We start from the raw sequence: 6,000 nt of genomic DNA, 5'->3' as shown, positions 1-6,000 counted from the left end.
GTGTGACTACACTTGTATGTTTGTTAACACACTGATACATCTTTTTTTTGTCATTATCCGGTTTAGGACTAAAGATTTGGTTTTACTATATAGCTATAATTATAATTGCGTGAAGACTAACTTTTCAAACATTTATAAGAACTCTTAACATGCTTGTGGGCATGGTGTCTCAGTGGTTAGCACTGCTGCCTCACAGTTCCTGGGTTCAATTCCGGCCCTGGGTGACTGGCTGTGTGGAGTTTGCACATTCTCCTTGTGCTTGTGTGGGTTTCCTCCCACTGTGCAACTTAGGTGGATTGACCGTCCTAGAGGGATGTATAGTCCAGCTGGATTAGTCATGGTAAATGCAGGGTTATGGGGATTGGACGGGAGGGTCATTGCAGATTCAATGGGCCAAATGGCCTCTTTCTGCACTGTTACGATACTGTGTTGGTAGTTATTTTTTTCTCTCTCTGTAACCTCACCAAGTCACCTGGTGTTTCTAATGAAAGGACCAATTAACAAGCACGACTTAAAATTGCTTGTCATTGTTCAGGTCCCCTTTCAAACTGCACCAGGGGCTCTCTCGTGGTGCAGCGTTAGTGTCCTGCTCCCTGGACCAGGATGCCCATCTTCAAGTCCCATCTGCTCCAGAGGTGTGACATAACATGTCTGAAACTGGTTGATTAGAAAATAAGCTAAATTTTTATAAAGTTGCACCAGTGGTTTTAGTGCTGGAAAAACACAGCAGGCCAGGCAGCATCCGAGGAGCAGGAGAATCGACGCTTCGGGCATAAGCCCTTCTTCAGCATCTGCAGTCCTCACTTTCTCCCAGTAGTTTTAGTGTTCGGCCTGAGAAGATGAGGAAGGAGTCACATATAATTTTGATCAGATTGGAATTCCTAATTTGGTGAATACTTCACTGATTGAGCACTGAGTTTCTCCAGCAAGATTCCAAGATTAAAACCTGATCTCTGCTGAATCATCTCAATCCAAACGGAGCAACAATTATTCTCATTATTAGGAAAGGCAGATGATGCAAACAACCAGGATTGTCACTTTAATAACTATCAGATGAATCTTATTGGAATTGAATCAGTTTGGGCATTCAAGGTGCTGAATAGCACAGTGATAGTATCCCTGTCTCAGGAGTCCTGGGTTCAATTCCTACCTACTCCCAGAGCTGAGTCATATCAGACCTAAACACGTTGGTTTAAAAATATCTGTGAGTTCTCAATGAGGATAGAGTTTAAACCACTAAAATGTACTGCTGAAGGGTATTTGTAGAGCTATACACCAGCAAAGACACAGCATCTCTGTGAAAGAAAGGTAAGGCAGTGTTTAGTAAAATAAGAGCAAAGAAATATTTTCTGATTATTCTGTTTGGGGATGATGTTGGTGTTAAAGGTTTGCTTGTTTATAATAGATTTTTGCATTGTTTTGCTGTCATCATTTATAGGATTAAAAGACCATCTTTGAGTCTGATTCCTGAATATTTCCATAAATTAAAGAATTTGGTCTGGACATTGTCAGATTAGTGACTCGATCCTTCAGTGCTGCAGGCTTGACACTAGATGGCAGTGACTTTGTATAACTTTGGATTTACATAGTCTCCTGCTTTGGAATCTGATGTCTATTTCATAGTTTGTGTGCTTGCCCTGCCCTGTATGAAGTGGATGATAAAAGATTAATCTGAACAATAAGTCTTTGAAAGCTTAGGGTATCATTTTGGAATGACAAAGATGATACAAACTCCCATTTCCAGCAGCAAGGAAGGAAATAATTTACTTGGGAACTTACCAGTTAGAGTTATTGATAAGAAATAATCAATAAGAAATAATGGCCAACAATTAATTGTATAAACTGGGTATAATATGAGGTTCATTTCAATAATGCTTTGAGTTTGTGAAATGTAATGAATCTTAAATGTTAGTGTTCACAAATTTACAGTTGCATTCTGAGTCCTTAGAACATGTGAAGAGAAGTTGCTGTATTTACTTAAGACAGAGCCACAATATAACGTACAATTTCTCTTCCATCTTTAGCATTTTATATTTACTAATAACATATGTTAATTGTCCATTAAGCTACATGGGCTTCATTTTTAAGCAAAAATAACATTTTCATTTAAATGGCCTACATATAATACACTAGGAGACAGTGAGGTCTGCAGATCCTGGAGATCAGAGTTGAAAGTGTGTTGCTGGAAAAGCACATCCTGATGAAGGGCTCTGGCTTGAAACGTCGTTTTTCCTGCTCCTCAGATGCTGTCTTACCTGCCGTGCTTTTCCAGCAACACACTCTCAATTATAAATAATACATTTCCAACTGGATAAGTTTTGTTCAAATGTTTCTTGAATGCAAAACAGCAGGAAAATGTACCTGTGTTGATATTTAAATGCCCAGTCTCACCTGTTCGAAATGAGAGTATGGAGAATGGACATGTCACCTGAAACAGTAGGACCTTTTCAGCTCACAAGAAATCCGATAAAGGCCCTGCACTGAAGTTAACCTACATGTGACCCAGCAATGCGTGACTCCATCACTGTGTAAACATGGAGCTGTTACATTTAATGTAGTTGCCTTTCCAAATCTCAAAGATTACGAAAACCCCTCACTAGTACAAAAACATTGATTTGTGGGTATAGATTGTGAAGAAGACCAGACTTCCCAACCTGGAATAAGACGACAGGATTAATCTAGATTAAGTTGGAATATCTGGTTGGCATGGACAAGTTGGACTGAAGGGTCTGTTTCTATGCTGTACATCTCAGTTACTCTATGTCTTTAATCGTCTAACCTCACATATGAAGAATGACCACCCAAAGAAGGCAACACTGGTGGGTATGTGGGGAGGACAGAAAATTATCTGTCAACTACTGTACAAAATCTCCAAGTGAGCCAAATGGGAACATTGATTATGGGTGTTTATTAGATTAAATTAAAGTGCAATTATGTTAATATCAATCATTCAAAGACAAATGTTTGAAGATTTTATCCAGAATTAGTTAGAAAGGTACAAGTCCCAAAAAGTATGCGATAATCATTTTATGTTGAGTTGCAGTACACAACCTACCTCATAGTACACAGCACAAAGTAGCAGCTGGGCACATTACATTTTCACTGTTATCTCTTTCCCCACCCCATGCTTTCCTGGCCCATGTTTTCTCAGAAGCTAAATAAAAACTGAAAGATCTGTGGGTGCTGTAAAAGGGTTCTGAGGAGATGTCATTTAACCTGGAATGTTTACTCTGATTTCGCTCCACAGATGCTGCTGGAACTGCTGAGTTTTTCCAGCAATTTCTATTTTTGTTTCTTCAGAAGCTATTGTTTGATTGTTATCACTTCAACATCAATGGCTGTGCTTTCCACCCGAGACCCTAAATGCTGCAATCCCGCCCGCCTCTCTTTTCGCTGTTTGTGGAAAATGCCTCCTTGGCCATGTTTTTAGTCAGCTAACTCCTTATGACTCTCGATGTTAAATTTTATTTGATAACACTCCTGTGAAGTACCGTAAGAGAGTTTACTCTGTTAAATATGGTGCATAATGCAAGTAGTTGTTCCTAAATGTGCGAACATTTCTGGCAGTATTAAATTTTATATGCATGTTTATAAATCTACAGGATTAGCGAGCTGAGCAATTTTCAAGGATGCATTTACAAAGTCATTAGCAACCAGGGCAATATTTTATCAAGGGAAGTGGGTGAAAATCAATGTTAACTGGTGAAATAAGTTGTACTTTGAGCAATCTGAAGGAGAATTCTAATTATTCATTCCAACTTGTTACTTTGCCCAGAACTAAACAAAGTTATTTTGAAATTGAGTGCCAGATGAAGTTAGTAAGGGTTAGTCATCTAAACCACACAAGGCTAATGACTATGTCATTCCACTTAAATCTCTTGCATTGACGTGAAAAATTACGTTAAAATTATTAGAGGAGATTATCAGGTGACTTTGATGTGTCTTTTCTCTTGCAGTCCCCATTGTTGTAAAGGAGAGGTCGTCTTTTAACTAGTATGAATTCGTTTGATGAATTGATTCCTTCTTCAAGCACAGCAATTTAAGCACAGCATCTAAAGGCCCCACAAGCTTCCATCCAGCTACATATGTTAAAAAGACAAAGCGTTCAATCTGTTTGAGAGACAAAGGCATTTTCTGGACGGGTGAATGACATGATTAAGTAGGTCAAATTGTACTAAAGCATCTTGTTAGATAGAGACTTTTTAGAAGCTGTCCCATGTTCCTGTTGTGACTTAATGTATTTTGTCACATGTACCGCTATGAATTATCTAAGCTGAAGTCTACAACTGAGAGCAAAAATCAACCAACACAACTGAAATTTTGTACAGCCGTGTTGCTTTGTAAATTCTTTTAATATGCTGATTATTTGCTAATTAGTTAATTATATCAACGCAAGGTTATGGTCTTGGAACTTTTAAATCCCAGGAGCTGTGTATTATCTGCTTTTTCAATGGATGATGGCAGCTTTACATACCTAACAAGTGTCTTATTGACCTGCAGCCTACTCTCCTTGAAAAGAGCCAGCATTCCTTTATTTTCAGGTCATAAAAGATGACCTAACCCGATGTGAATCACTGATTTTAGCACCAGGCTAAGCTGATGTGATAAACATGAATCCTCTCCCTTTATCTCATTTACTTTTATCTCTCTGCCTCTCCAACTTTAACCTCTTCAGCTGTTCTCTGCTGCCTGCATTACGTTCCACTGTGTAGGCATCCTTCAAATCAATCCTGGAATTTCTCAGACTATGAATCCACTCACTGGTACCTGATCTCCAATGACTAAATATCCTTAGATCAGCGTTACCTCCTGAGTGAACCTGGTTTGGGATCCCTGTGTTTGAGATAAGCTGATTTTCCTTACACCTGAACATACAATTTCAGAGCAGGGGTAGGCCATTCAATCCCTTGAACCTGTTCTGCCATTCAATGACATCATGGCTAATCTATGTCCAATGATGTGCAGGTTAGGTGGAGTAGCCATGATAAATTGCTCATAATGTTCAGGGATGTGAAGGCTAGTTGGATTAGCCATTGGAAATGCAGGGTCACAGGGATAGGGTAGTGTAGTGGTGATGGGTCTGGTTCAGATGTTCTTCGGAGAATCAGTGTGGAGTCAATGGGCTGGATGGTCTACTCCCACACTGTAGGGATTCAATGATTCTATGATCTATTACTCCACATTACTGCCTAACGCTAAACCCTTTCACCACCTTCTTACACTATAATCCAGGTCTAGTCACCACCCAGGCCATTTTGTCTCACCCCAGACTGCTAATTGTCATTTCCTAAGCCAAAAGGACTTGTTTAGGCAGATTTGGTTTGCCTTCTCTTTTCTTCACGTAATCTGAAGAATAGCTTCCTCACGAGTAATTATTAATGTTGTATCCTCTAGCCATCATCCATCCCAACACATTCATCAAGGTCTTCTCAATACCTATCTTAGTTCTTCTAAAATTTCAAACTTTCCTCCAAATTATTCATGTTTTCCCACCCCCACCATTCCCTCTGTACAATACATATTTCACATTGTTAGGGTTCAATAATGTCAACATTAAAAGGGACATAGAATATAAAAAGAGGGACATTTTACTCAGGCTGTACAAAGCATTGGTGAGACTACATCAGGCATGCTATGTCCAGTTTTGGTCTCTTTAGTTGCGAGAGAATTTAATTATATCAGATGTAGTTCAGAGGGGGTTAAATTGACTCATTTCTGGGATGAAGGGCTTATCTTGTGATTGAAGATTGAACTGGGTTAGGCCGAGATCCATTGGAGTTTAGAAGAATAAGAGGTGACCTTCTTGAAACATGCAGGATCTTGAGAGGACTGGATGGGGTGGAATACCTGGAGGATGTTCTCTCTTAGCTAGCAGACTAAAAAAAGGGAGCATTGTTTAAGTATAGTGCATGGAGATGAGGACAATATTTTTTCTCTCAAGGGTCAGTAAAATGTGGAATTCTCTTCCCTAGAAGGTAATGGAGGCTGGGTCTTAAAATT

Source organism: Chiloscyllium plagiosum, chromosome 19 (assembly GCF_004010195.1).
Source record: "Chiloscyllium plagiosum isolate BGI_BamShark_2017 chromosome 19, ASM401019v2, whole genome shotgun sequence".
NCBI classification, from domain to species: domain Eukaryota; kingdom Metazoa; phylum Chordata; class Chondrichthyes; order Orectolobiformes; family Hemiscylliidae; genus Chiloscyllium; species Chiloscyllium plagiosum.
This window is presented reverse-complemented; position numbering follows the sequence as displayed.